Here is a 14573-nt window from a genome sequence, read left to right on the forward strand (position 1 = left end):
GTGAAAATAACGAGGAAAGTAAATCAATAGCAGTGAAAATAATGAAGAGTAAATCAGTAGCAGTGAAAATAATGAAGAGTAAATCAGTAGCAGTGAAAATAATGAGAGAGTAAATCAGTAGCATGAAAATAATGAGGAGAGTAAATCAGTAGCAATGAAAATAATGAGGAGAGTAAATTAATAGCAGTGAAAAATGATATGAAGTGTATTTCATTGATTAATAACCCGAATACCTAAATGAGGATGTCAGTTGATTATTCAATTTTTCACATTTAAGAAATTACCAAATGACATATTTTCTAAAAACAAAAAAATAAACAAATTAACATAGTAACCACACACAACAAAACAATACTGATTAATATATAAGTTGGTGATCTACATTCATAATATTGAAGATCTGTCATAAGTTTAGGCACTTTTAAGAGATTGAGGTGACACGTAACTCAAAGAATATGTTCTTATCTAAACCACTAATCTCACATCATTTATTTCCAATGAATTGTATGAATTATCTATAGATTTACTTACTGTTATATAAAAACATATAAATAATTCATGAACAAAATATAAAACTAACAATATTCACTTTTTTTTTAATGAGGCGCATTTGCACTGACTCGCAGCGGTGCCCTTTTAGCTCGGGAAAGTTTCCTGCTATCTGATTGGTTAGAAAAATCTTGTCTAACCAATCAGCGATCAGGGAACTTTAAAGAGTTAAACGAGCTGGGGTCCCCAGCTAGTCGGTGCAAATCAGCCTCTCTAAAAAGAATTGACTATAGAGAAAGATGGCAAAACACTGAATTGAACATGACCTGCAATGGAAGTCAGGTTTAAAGGTCACTCATGAATGGCAGAGGCAAGGGACAGTGAAATTACCCCCAGGAAGCAGGACAATGCCCCTAAAGACTGACCATATTCATATGATCACTGCCCATAAGCTAGGACCACGAAGAAACAGGCAATGGCTGCTGATGACTCAGCAGGTAGACCTATAGGCTCCTCCAAAACCCCATCCTCAGCTCACCAGGATGGTGAAGTTGCAGACACTAAAGGAACTAACGAATTTGAGCATGACTCGAGCCCCAGTCTGGCGATCACCAGGCAGAGACGTTACCAATAGGCCACAATAACTGCTTGATTTGATATTCATTATTATTTCCTACTTTGGACATTATTCACTTACATTGTATTGATTGACCACCAGCTCGACCACATTGGACGAATCGTTGTTCATGAGACCATAGGAAGAGGTTTCGATCAGTTTCGAGATGTCCTCGTACAACTCCACAGCTCCGGAGACAGCGAAGATAATGTTGATGTTTTCTTTCTTGGCAACTTTGTTAATCTGAGGATCGATGTTTAGCGTAAGTTTTTTGGAAAAAAAAAAAATAAATAAATAAATAAAAAATAAAACATAAAAAAAATGTTTAAAAACAGGTATTTTGTGGATGTGGGAACGGAAGACTAAATATATTTCATTCTCAGTAAGAAGGTTAATTTAGTTAAAGATGTAAGTGTTAAACAAGCTAAAGTCAGGGGAACATAGAATGGTAAGAAGTAGAATTTATCTAGATCTAAAGAAAGAAAAGAAAAAACTAATGTTAAGAAAGAAAATAAACACTCCCTGTAGGATCTTTTACAAGAAACGAGTATTTCAAAGACTTAAAAATTTCCTGTCGAAATATTAAGAGTACCTTCAGAGTTGACTTAAACACAAGAAGTAAATTCTTAAGATTTTGAGAGCATTCACAGGGTTAACTTGAACATCACAAGATTTATCAATGTTATTTGGAGCATCTAAAAGAAAATCTTACGGAAGTTAGTAAAAGAAACCATCATCATTATAATGAAGACAGCGAAATAGATTTTTCTGACTCCATTAAGAGTTCCAAAGAGCTTTTATATATACATAGAAGGAAGACTTCCTTTTATAATTATGAATATGTATGAAGAAATCTTTTAGTAATTAGTCATGGAGCATACTAAGTTTAATAAATCTAAAGATCAGTCAAGATAATGGTTATTTGAAAGACAGCTGGTCAAGGAATCTAAATAATACTGGGTAATGGTATCAAACAAATAGGTTGGTGGCCTGGAAGGAAAAACATCAGCGATATGAGGGCATAGAAATGCAGGAAATGAAAGTGAAAATACTTGCGAGCTGAGTGCAAGTAGAAACGTGGTTTGAAAGCAAATAGATCAGGAACTTGGAAGAAGGTACCTTTAATAGAATGCATTTGGCAACAGACCTCTTAATGTAGGAATAATGGTGGGAAAGAAGAAAAAGAAAAAGAAGAAGAAGAAGAAGCCCAGGAAATTGAAAGGCAACAATAAGAAAAACAACAGAGACTTGAATATAGATTACTCGAAGATATGCAAGCAATTAGTTCAGTCCGGTCACACTCCAGTCTCAGTTCAATCTAGGTACTGGGTTGTTCACACCTTCGGTTCGCTCTCGGTCCGATCAGTGTCTTGGCAAAATTATAGATTATGGAAAAAAGCATAACTGTATAGAAATATTGTTCAGTGATACTAGGAAATGTATTTACACAGTGGACATTATCCTATTATTGTGCATGTTGATATTTTCCTATCATGACCGGAGCGAGACTGGAGCGAGAGCGGACCGCAGCGCCAGTGTGAATGCTCCTATTTAAAATCAGTTAACAACCGTGACTGTAGTATTACCTGGGCAACAGAAGGATAATCATAGACGTCGAAGGCGTCGTATTCGTTGTCTTCATTCAGGTGACATTTTTCGTCATTTGGAGCAATAATCCCAGCCAGCTGGAAAAAGATGTAAGTATGTTATGTCTAACTACAACATACTGAATACAGGACGTATCATACAGTCCTTGCATGCATATACATATGCATATATGCAAAGTATGTATATATATATATATATATACACGCACAGATATATATATATATATATGTATATATATATATATATATACACGCACAGTATATATATATATATACACGCACAGATATATATATATATATATACACGCACAGTATATATATATATATATATATAAGGAGTTACTATCTGAACTTCAACTATTATGCTCTTAATCACAGAATGGTGACTGTGACCTATTTGATGATGCAACAATTCTCTCCTTAAAGTGAGTTTCCAAGTTAATGGATTCTACAGCTGGAGGTTCTCACTCTTCTTCTTCAAAAGTTCAAACTTGTAGCAAATGTTTTTATGTTAAACAGGCTAACATAAGTCTCCTTTTTCTAGTTGTATATGAAAGATCTTTTTACTGTTCTTAAAATTAAATGATCTTAACTATTTCTTTATTTCCTTTCCTCACTGAGCTATTTTTCCTCTGTTGGAGCCCTTGGGCTTATAGCGTCCTGCTTTACCAACTAGGGTTGTAGCTTACCTTGTAGTAGTAGTAGTAGTAGTAGTAATAATAATAATAATAATAATAATAATAATAATAATAATAATAATAATAATAATAACAATAATAATAATCTACTGTGTATTTCACGGACCATGACACCCTCTTTTTTTAATATAACTAATGAACTAGGCTTCTGATTAATGTGAAACTGAAACCACCAGAGTTTGAGACACCGACCTAATTAAGAAAAATGGATTCAAGCATCTACTCCGCATTATTGTCTTACTTTATATAGAGAAATGTCATCTAAATTCTGTGGTTATGGCGAGAACGGAAATTAAGACCTGGCAACTAGGCGTAGAATGACGTATGTCAACCATGACGTGAGCCCCTGACGTTTACACCTGTCACGCCCCCCTTTCTGTATGGTTATTAAAAGATATATAAGTTGTAGTGAATTATATTGCTCTTTGATGGAATCTAAAGATACTGATTAGTTATTATATTTAAATAAACTAATTTTTAGACTCACTTGTGTTTATTATTTAATTAATAGTTAATTTTACGAAAAAAAGACAGAAAAATTAAAATCTCGGAAGGCAGTCAGAGAGGTGATCGCGCTAGGGAAGGTACACGCCTGTTACATATGGTCATTGACAAGGCTCCTGCTGACACTTTGCTCACTGACTACTATTGACATTTTATATCATGTCTAGAATGCTTCACCATTGTCCACAAGGGTTGTCGTAATGCTTTTGTGTTGCGACTCTTAACATATTTCAAGAGGGAACAACACAACAATAAACTGATAATTGGATTGAATAGGTTGGTATCATGTTGTCATGTTTAATGCCGTACCATCACGGACATATATAGTTGAATATGATGCATTATCAGATTCTCTCTCTCTCTCTCTCTCTCTCTCTCTCTCTCACACACACACATACACTGTATATATATATATATATATATATATTCTATTTCAGTCTTGTAACTTTATTCATTATAATGTTAGCTGTTATATTACTAATTATGTACAATACATTTATTGTTAATAAAGTATTACTATTCTTCCACCTCCATCCAATCCTCAGCCATATTAAATATTTATAATTACCATGTTATGTGCGCATCCTCGACAATCATTCATAACTTCAACACAATAATGACTGCATTCCTGTATTGAAAAATAAAAACACCTTATCTCTATCAAAGATATAATTATATATAATTTCTTGTACTGATATAATGAGGGGGCGTGGCAGGTGTAAACGTCACGGGCCTCACGTCATAGTTAACATACGTCATTCTGCTCCTAGTTGCCAGGTCTTAATTTCCGTTCTCGCCATAACCACAGAATTTAGATGACATTTCTCTATATAAAGTAAGACAATAATGCAGAGTAGATGCTTGAATCCATTTTTCTTAATTAGGTCGGTGTCTCAAACTCTGGTGGTTTCAGTTTCACATTAATCAGAAGCCTAGTTCATTAGTTATATTAAAAAAAGAGGGTGTCATGGTCCGTGAAATACACAGTAAGTGCATTGGCCCTATGATTCAAACACTCTCTCTCTCTCTCTCTCTCTCTCTCTCTCTCTCTCTCTCTCTCTTACCCTTCCATCACCAGCAATGTGAAATTTGTCGTCTGTAGAGTAGACGATGATCCTACGAGACTGCTGTCTCCAGCCAATCTCCTCTTTACACACCATCGTTTGCATCAGGGCATCCAGTCCTCCCTCGGGAGAGTCCAGATTTCCCGAGATGGTTGCCTCTTTGACGCGTTGCTGTAGAAGAGAGAAAAGGCAAAAGGGTCAGCTTTCTTGCCACTACTTCCAAGTAGAAAAACCAATGTTTATAAGACAGAATCAATGATGTTTTCTAGATAAGTCCAGACAGCACTCGAAGTTTCATCAGAAATATTGGGATATTTTTTGATCACCTGATTAGTTTTGAAAGTATTGGAATGTATATATGCATGGTTCAAAATTAAAAATAACGAAAACAGGATACAGTAGTGTTGAAGGATCCCTAGTAAAGATCCTAATTTTCTAGTAAAAACGTGTGTGTTAAAGTTTACATGAAATGGAATTTCAGGAGTTTGAAGTTCTCTATTTTCTCTACAAGGCAAATATGATTTTGATATATAAGTTAAATGTTAAATTGATGAGAATAAATTTTCTTATGATCAAGAACACTATGTTTTTGTAATCCAAAAACACAAATTCAACAAACATGTTTCATTTACACTTGAGTGTAGATAGAAGTCTTTTTTATATGTTCTAAATTTTCCATATTATTCATATAGATCTTTTGTTCCCACTAGAGAGTTATTGGGTCCTTTGACTGGCCAGACAGTACCATATTGGATCATTCTCTCTGGTTACGGATCATTTAAAAGTTTTATAGTTTATATATATAAGATTTATTCTTAAAATATCTTATCTTAATTATTCACTACTTTTCTTGCAGTTTATTTATTTCCTTATTTTCTTTCCTGAAAAGGGTTCTCTTTTCCTGTTGAATTCCTTGGGCTTATAGCATCCTGCTTTTCCAACTAGGGCTGTAGCTTAGCAAATAATAATAATTTCTTCCCTCTGGTAGTTTACTCATTTCCTTATTTCCTTTCCTTACTGGGCTATCTTCCCTGTTGGTGCCCCTGGACTTATAGCATCCTGCTTTTCCAACTAAGGTTGTAGCTTAGCTAGTAACAACAATAACAGTACCAAACATCATAACTTACCGTAAATAGATGCTCGTCCGTATTGAGAGGCATGTTGTTCTTGAAAGCGTAACCTCTGGTACAATTTTCGCATGGTTTGTTTATTCTGTAAATTCAGGGGAATAACCTTTAAAAAGTATTAAAACGGGAAAAGTAATTAAAAGAGGCAGGAAAAGATATTATCAATATTATCATTATCATCAAAACCATTGTTCTCTAGTCTTGGGTAGTGCCATAGCATTTGTACTATGGTCTTACACCTGGTAACACTGAGATTACCAAACAATTTTCCTCTAAAGGGGTTAACTACTGCACTGTAATTGTTCAGTGGCTACTTTTCTCTTGACAAGGGTAGAATAGACTCTTAATTAAGCTATGATAAGCAGCTCTTCAAGGAGAAGGACACTCCAAAATCAAACCATTGTTTTCTAGTCTTGGTAGTGCCAGGGCCTCTGTACCATCGTCTTCCACTCTCTTGGGTGAGAGTTCTCTTGCTTGAGGGTGCACTCGGGCACACCATTCTCTCTTATTTCTCTTCCTTTTGTTTTGGTGAAGTTTTTATAATTTATACAGGAAATATTTATTTCAAAGTTGTTACTATTCTTAGACTATCTTATTTTTCCTTATTTCCTTTCTTCACTGGCTATTTTCCCTGTTGGAGCCCCTAGGCTCATAGCATCCTGCTTTTCCAAATAGGGTTGTGGCTTAACAAGTAATAATAATGATAATAATATTAGCTAAGCTACAACCCTAGTTGGATAAGTAGGATGCTATAAGCAAAAGGGGTCCAACAGGGAAAAATAGCCCAGTGAGAAAAGGAAATAAAGAATTGAATAAACTACAAGAGAAGTAATGAAAACTAAAATAAAATATTTCAAGAACAGTAACAACAAAATAGATATTTCATATATAAAATATAAACACTTTAAAAAAAAGAGAAATCAGATAGAATACCCTGAAGCAAGAGAACTCTAACCCAAGACAGTTGAAATACATTGGATATAAGAAAGTATTATAAATGTGTAAAGTTGTTTGTGAAATATGAAGAGATCGAAAAGGAACAGAGAGAGAGAGAGAGAGAGAGAGAGAGAGAGAGAGAGAGAGAGAGAGTTATAAGGATTTTGGATGTCTAAGACTTTTTAGATACTATTTACTACATCCGCTGAAATTCTATTCCAAGTATTTGCTATTTCGTATGTAAAGAAATTGCTACATTGAGTGGTGGTGTATCTTTTCAATTCATTTGTATCAGGTACTTCTGGACTGATTTGTGCTAAGCGTGAATAGATTGTTGTATTCTACATTTGTTATTCCTTAGTCGTCGAGTTTGTAGATCAAATAAGTTTAAACGTTCCATCCTTCGTCTGTATCTAAATTGCCTTAGTGTTGGAACAAGTTTGTTGACCCTAGCTTGTACTGCTTCCAGCATAACTATATCCTTCTGAATACTGGGCTACGTATTCTAGATAGGGTCTTACTGGTGATGTGTACAGTTGTAGTACACTGTCTCTATTTATGTAACCTATTAGTTTTTGTGTGTTCTTTTCAGCTTTTATGCTCTGTTTGGTGAACTTCAAATCCTTGCTGAAAATAATACCGTGAGAGAGAGAGAGAGAGAGAGAGAGAGAGAGAGAGAGAGAGAGAAACTACTAAGATCATTCTTATTCCAGTAAGAGAGAGATGAATTTGAAAAGGCATTTGTTTTTAGATACACTCATAGCTCCATAAGCTAAAATTAAAGACCACTATTGACAAATAATTGTCCAAGCAAAACTGTCAACAATACACAGGGAACTTAACAAGGTCTATATATGGAACATAATTAGCCACTAACTTATTCGGCGAGGTCTCGGCAAACGGCATCATAATCTTGTCCACGAAACTGCCGAAGCCAATGGTAAACTTCCTCGTGAGGTTCCTCAAGGTGTTGGTGAGCTTGCCTCCAAGCGCAGCCAGTTTTTCCTTGTCGTCTGCCATGGAGTTTGAAACATCCATCAGGTAATACAGATCGACTGGGTAGCTCTGAGCTTGTCGGAACTTCACGGTTATAGTCTGAGGCGTAGCTGGGGGAAGAAATTACTGATATTACTACTACTAGCTAAGCTACAGTCATAGTTGGAAAAGCAGGATGCTAAAAGCCAAGGAGCTCTAACAGGGAAAATAGTACAGTGAGGAAAGGAAATTAATAAACTGAAATAGAGGGAATAAATCATTGTTATTATTACTACTAGCTAAGCTACAGTCACAGTTGGAAAAGCAGGATGCTAAAAGCCCAAGGGCTCTAACAGGGAAAATAGTACAGTGAGGAAAGGAAATAAGGAAATGAATAAACTGCAAGAGAGAGAATAAATCATTGTTATTATTACTACTATTATTATTATTATTATTATTACTATCCAAGCTACAACCCTAATTGGAAAAGCAAGATGGTATAAGCCCAGGGGCTCCAATAGGGAAAAATAGCCCAGTGAGGAAAGGAAATAAGGAAATAAATAACTGAAGAGAACAAATTAACAATAAATCATTCTAAAAAAAGTAATGTCAATAGAGATATGTCATATATAAACTATTAACAACGTCAAAAATAAATATGTCATATAGAAACTATAAAAAGACTCATGTCCGCCTGGTCAACAAAAAAGCATTTGCTCCAACTTTGAACTTTTGAAGTTCTACTGATTCAACAACCCGATTAGGAAGATCATTCCACAACTTGGTAACAGCTGGAATAAAACTTCTAGAGTACTGCGTAGTATTGAGTCTTATGATGGAGAAGGCCTGGCTATTAGAATTAACTGCCTGCCTAGTATTACGAACAGGATAGAATTGTCCAGGGAGATCTGAATGTAAAGGATGGTCAGAGTTATGAAAAATCTTATGCAACATGCATAATGAACTAATTGAACGACGGTGCCAGAGATTAATATCTAGATCAGGAATAAGAAATTTAATAGACCGTAAGTTTCTGTCCAACAAATTAAGATGAGAATCAGAAGCTGAAGACCAGACAGGAGAACAATACTCAAAACAAGGTAGAATAAAAGAATTAAAACACTTCTTCAGAATAGATTGATCACCAAATATCTTAAAAGACTTTCTCAATAAGCCAATTTTTTGTGCAATTGAAGAAGACACAGACCTTATATGTTTCTCAAAAGTAAATTTGCTGTCGAGAATCACACCTAAAATTTTGAAGGAGTCATACAAATTTAAAGAAACATTACAGCCCTAGTTGGAAAATCAGGATACTATACACCCAAGGGCTCCAACAAGAAAAATAGCCCAGTGAGGAAAGGAAATAAGGAAATTAATAAACTACAAGAGAGGGAAGAAATTATTAATATTATTACTTCTAGCTAAGCTACAGCCCTAGTTGGAAGAGCAGGATGCTATAAGCCCAAGGGCTCCAACAGGGAGAATAGCACACTGAGGAAAGGAAATAAGGAAATAAATAAACTACAAGAGAGGAAAGAAATTAGTAATATTATTACTACTACCTAAGCTACAGCCCTAGTTGGAAAAGCAGGATGCTATAAGCCCAAGAGCTCCAACAGGGAAAATAGCACAGTGAGGAAAGGAAATAAGGAAATGAATAAACTACAAGAGAAGTAATGAACAATTAGAATAACACATTCTAAGAACAGTAACAATATCAAAATAGATCTTTAATGAATAAACCATAAAAAGAGGCTTATGTCAGCCTGTTCAACATAAAAAAGTCGCTACATCCTGCTTTTCCAACTACAGTTGTAGCCTAGCTAGTAATAATAATAATAATAATAATAATAATAATAATAATAATAATAATAATAATAATAATAATAAACGGAGAATCAATACAACGAAACGAGAAAAGGGAATAGTTGATACACATAAAAGATATATTTAAGGATAAACATAAAGGAGTTGAAAGTATAATTCTTTACCTTTACGTAGTTTGAGTTTCATTCCTTGAGGGGCCAGTTGTATGATGTTGTCCGATGTCAGCTCATCAGAGGTACCTGCGATGTAAATCAAAATTACTCTAAATGCAACAGTTTATGATAAGTTACATCTAATTCTAAATGATACAGTTTCTGCAACTGTTACTTTGATCTTACGAATACAGTTCTCAGTTGCCAAAACTGTCTGGCATTTTCATTATCTCAAGAATAAATAGGTATAGCAACTCGTTCAAGTAACGTCAGAAGCCAAAAGCCTATTATTCCACTTGCATTCTTAAGTCAAATAGATCAGTGACCGTATTGTTCAAATTGACGTTAAATTGGGAGAAAGCAGCGAGAGTATAATGATTGAAGACATTAAGGCTTTCTTATTTCATCAGTCATATAACAGTGACGATTTAACAGTAAATGAACAATACGTGATATAAAACATTAAATTACTCTGAACGAACAAGGTAAAACGACAGTGGAGGTCCTGTAGAGAGTGGGGTTCCCCTGCTGTATGGGACCGGAAAAGCAGTCGTCAAAGTAAAGTAAAGATATTTGGCCCCGAAAAAATGGGAGAAGAGAAGAGTGTGAAAAGCTTATAATCTGTAACAGAGAGAGAGTATTAGTGATACGAATTGTTTGTTTGTTGTATTGAATCTCAGAGTCTGACCAATCAGCATTGTTCTTAGATGCTTTAAACTTTCTAACAGCTTTAAAATCATCATTACGCTTTTCGTTATAAAGTCAGCATATAAATGAAGAAGCTACACGCATGATTCATTTGTCAGGAAACGAAAGAGATTAAATGTCATAATAACAAAGGAGATAACAAAGCAGTTGCTTAAGTTGAGAAAGCGAAATAAGTTTTGTGACTCTAACTCACAGTAATCCTCTTCGAGGGGAAAACCTACAACAGAATATCTAAAAGAATTACTACATATTGTCCTGACACGAGAATAGTTACAGATGGTTTCAAACTATTAAAACCTAGATACATGTATACTGTAGGCTCTAGAACCTTAAAATATGCAGCCCCGAGACTATACAATAAGCTCCTACGAGACATCCGAATAATTGAAGATATTAAGACTTTCAAGAGAAAACTGAAGACTTTCTTATTCGATGGTGATGATCGAACAGTAAGCGAGCAATACGCATTGTGAAATGTTAAATGCTCCCCGAATGAACATCATAAAACGACCGTGGAGGTCCTGTAGAGAGTAGAGTTCCCCTGCGGTACAGGACCAGATGAGCAGCCCTTAAAGTAAAGTAAAGTATTCAAAGTTTACCTTATCCCAAAATGTAGATTATGAAAATACAAAACTTTCTTAAGAGACTACTCAAGCATGAGTCATCCGAACAGATAATCCAACTAAATGTTTTCTGGATGAGTTTGCGGATGATAAACATAGGCGAAACACTTACTTGTTAAGGGCTCATTGATAGTGATGGTGTACTCGTTTTTGGGGTCCTCGAGTTCCTTGAGATCGCAGAACGAAGAAGAATCGATGCTTGTCGGTTGACAATGATCCATGACTTTTCCATCTTTCCCTTTCTGTGAAAAAAATAAATGAATAAATAAAAGTAACAATAATAATAATAATAATAATAATAATAATAATAATAATAATAATAATAATAATAATAATAATATCCCCTGTATAATAAAGAGCAAGTGCATGTGTATATCCTTGTGGCTGAGTTGCTAAGTCAATGGAAACTCAGTTTCTTGGGACGAGGTTCGATACCCCGGCCGACCAGAGGCTATTATCTTTGAGTTGATTCCCCCTTAGGTCTCTGATCAAGAAGTAGAGAGAATCCAGATATTAGGAGTATGATACATTGATTATATGAATATGAAAGACACGTTTAAATGTAAAAAAATAGCCTATATTATATATATATATATATATATATATATATATATATATATATATATATATATATATATATATATATATACATATATATATATATATATATATATATATATATATATATATATATATATATATATATATATATATATATATGGTCACGCTTAGATCTCCCCATCCCGAAAAGATATAGTCATACCCTGGTGAGAGGGTGGGTGGGTACGTGTGTGTGCATAATCATATTAATATTATCCACCATTTTTGACAGGTCACGTACACGAGCAATAATAATAATAATAATAATAATAATAATAATAATAATAATTCTACGAGAAGTCAATAACAAAATATCACCTCAGTGACGATCCCATTTTTTCTTTACCCTACTGGAAAAGAATTAGTTACGAATAAAGATGTAAATGAAATAATAGATAAATATACGAAGAGAAGGAGTGAGAATGTGACGAAAAACTGTAGGCATTACATAATATATTCAGCTGAGCTCGGAAATCAAAAGGATGTGGACTAGCTTGATAAGAACATCCTCTGAACGATGGACATCATATCTTCATACTTTCTAAAGGTCGTCTTTACCACTAAACAAGTATATGTGTATATATATGTGTATATATATGTGTGTATATATATATATATATATATATATATATATATATATATATATATATATATATATATATGCTACACAGACACACACACACACACACACACATATATATATATATATATATATATATATATATATATATATATATATATATATATATATATATGATTAGAAATGAAACTATAAGAGAGATTAATCGAGTGCCATATGTGGATGAGATCATGATGAGGGGTAGATGGAGATGGTTTGGGCATGCTTTTCGCACTCCCCAAGAGAGATTAGTACACCAAACGTTCAGCTGGGCTTCACTAGGCACTATTAGAGTTGGAAGACCCAGACCTACATGGCTGAGGACTATGAAACGTGAAGTAGGAGATGATGAATGGAGAAGTATTGAATTAAAAGCTCAAGATATAGACAACTGGTGAAATCGAACCGAGTCCCTTTGCGTCAATAGGCGTAGGAGATGATGATGATATATATGAAGTAGGCTGGCCAGGGCACCAGCCACCTGTTGATGTACTACCGCTGGAGAGTTATTGAGTCCTTTGACTGTCCAGACAGTACTACATTGGATCCTTCTCTTTGGTCACGGCTCATTTCCCGTTTGCCTACACATACACTGAATAGTCTGGCCTATTCTTTACATAATCTCCTCTGTCATACACCTAACAACACTGAGATTACCAAACAATTAATTTTCACTCAAAGGGTTAACTACAGCACTGTAATTGTTCAGTGGCTACTTTCTTCTTGGTAAGGGTAGAAGAAACTCTTTAGCTATGGTAAGCAGCTATTCTAGGCGGACACTCCAAAATCAAACCATTGTTCTCTGGTCTTGGATAGTGCCATAACCTCTGTACTATGGTCTTCCACTGTCTTGGGTAGAGTTCTCTTGCTTGAAGTTACACTCGGGCACACTATTCTATCTTATTTCTCTTCTTGTTTTTTTAGTTTTTATAGTTTATATATGAAATATTTATTTTAAAGTTGTTACTGTTCTTAGATACTTTTTATTAATTGTTAATTACTTTTCTTGTAGTTCCCTCATTTTCTTTCCTCACTGGGCTATTTTCCCTGTTGGAGCCCTCGAGCATATAGCATTCTGCTTTTCCAACTAGGGTTATGGCTTAGCAAGTAATAATAATAATAATAATAATAATAAACGTGTGAATGCGTCTGCGTATTGGCAAGTCTGTCTGATTTTGTTTGCATAAGTATCCATATATTTCTGTAAAGACCCCAAAAGAACACTAAATTCTCGTATAATAACGAAAACCATAAAATTGAACGTCTATCATTAAAATGTATTTCAATAGAATCAGTATCTTACCTATTGGACGTTTTCACAAGAAGAAGAAGAAGAAGAAGAAGAAGAAGAAGAAGTAGTAGTAGTAGTGTTTTATAATTCAAGCGTACAAAGAAAGGGATTATCGGCGTAATCTGTTGCCGTACTGACGAATGATTTCAAACAAAGAAATGGGGACATGAATCACCCCTTGGTAACGAAATGAGAGAGAGAGAGAGAGAGAGAGAGAGAGAGAGAGAGAGAGAGAGAGAGAGAGAGAGAGAGAGAGAGAGAGAGAGAGACTGTAATTTCCTAAAAGCAAAAAACTCATTTACAGCTCAGTTGATAAAGCCTTTGTCTCAACAACTAGCCCTTAAACCCATCACACAAAATGGATAAATTAATTGAAAAAAAAAGTGCTTTTTTCGGTATGTGATCTCATCTATGGCGTAGTCTCCGAAATTATTCTTTTGCTTTGGTATGCGACCTCCATATTTTCAATAGGTAAAAATAACAAGAATGATAGAAAATCTAATGGTTCTTGCTTCGCCGTGGGCTCGCTTCGCTCGCGAAAATATAAAATCAAGCTCCGTATGTACTGGCAAGTGGTAATATTGAGCTGCGCACCCTAACATCAATGATTGATTATTATTTCTTAGATAATTATTCCAGGTGTACATATATTTTCTTCTTTAGAAAAATCCAATGGTTTTTGCTTCACCGTGAAGTGAAGTGAGATCGCTACTATCAAGGTGAGATCGCATACC

The 14573-nt window shown here is 34.6% G+C and overlaps 1 pseudogene; it reads right to left on the reverse strand.

The window, feature by feature from the left end:
- LOC137621593 (integrin beta-PS-like) overlaps positions 1-14573 on the reverse strand; it is a 32684-nt pseudogene that overhangs the window by 12049 nt on the left and 6062 nt on the right.

This window comes from Palaemon carinicauda, chromosome 28 (genome assembly GCF_036898095.1).
Source record: "Palaemon carinicauda isolate YSFRI2023 chromosome 28, ASM3689809v2, whole genome shotgun sequence".
In the NCBI taxonomy this organism is placed as follows: Eukaryota; Metazoa; Arthropoda; class Malacostraca; order Decapoda; family Palaemonidae; genus Palaemon; species Palaemon carinicauda.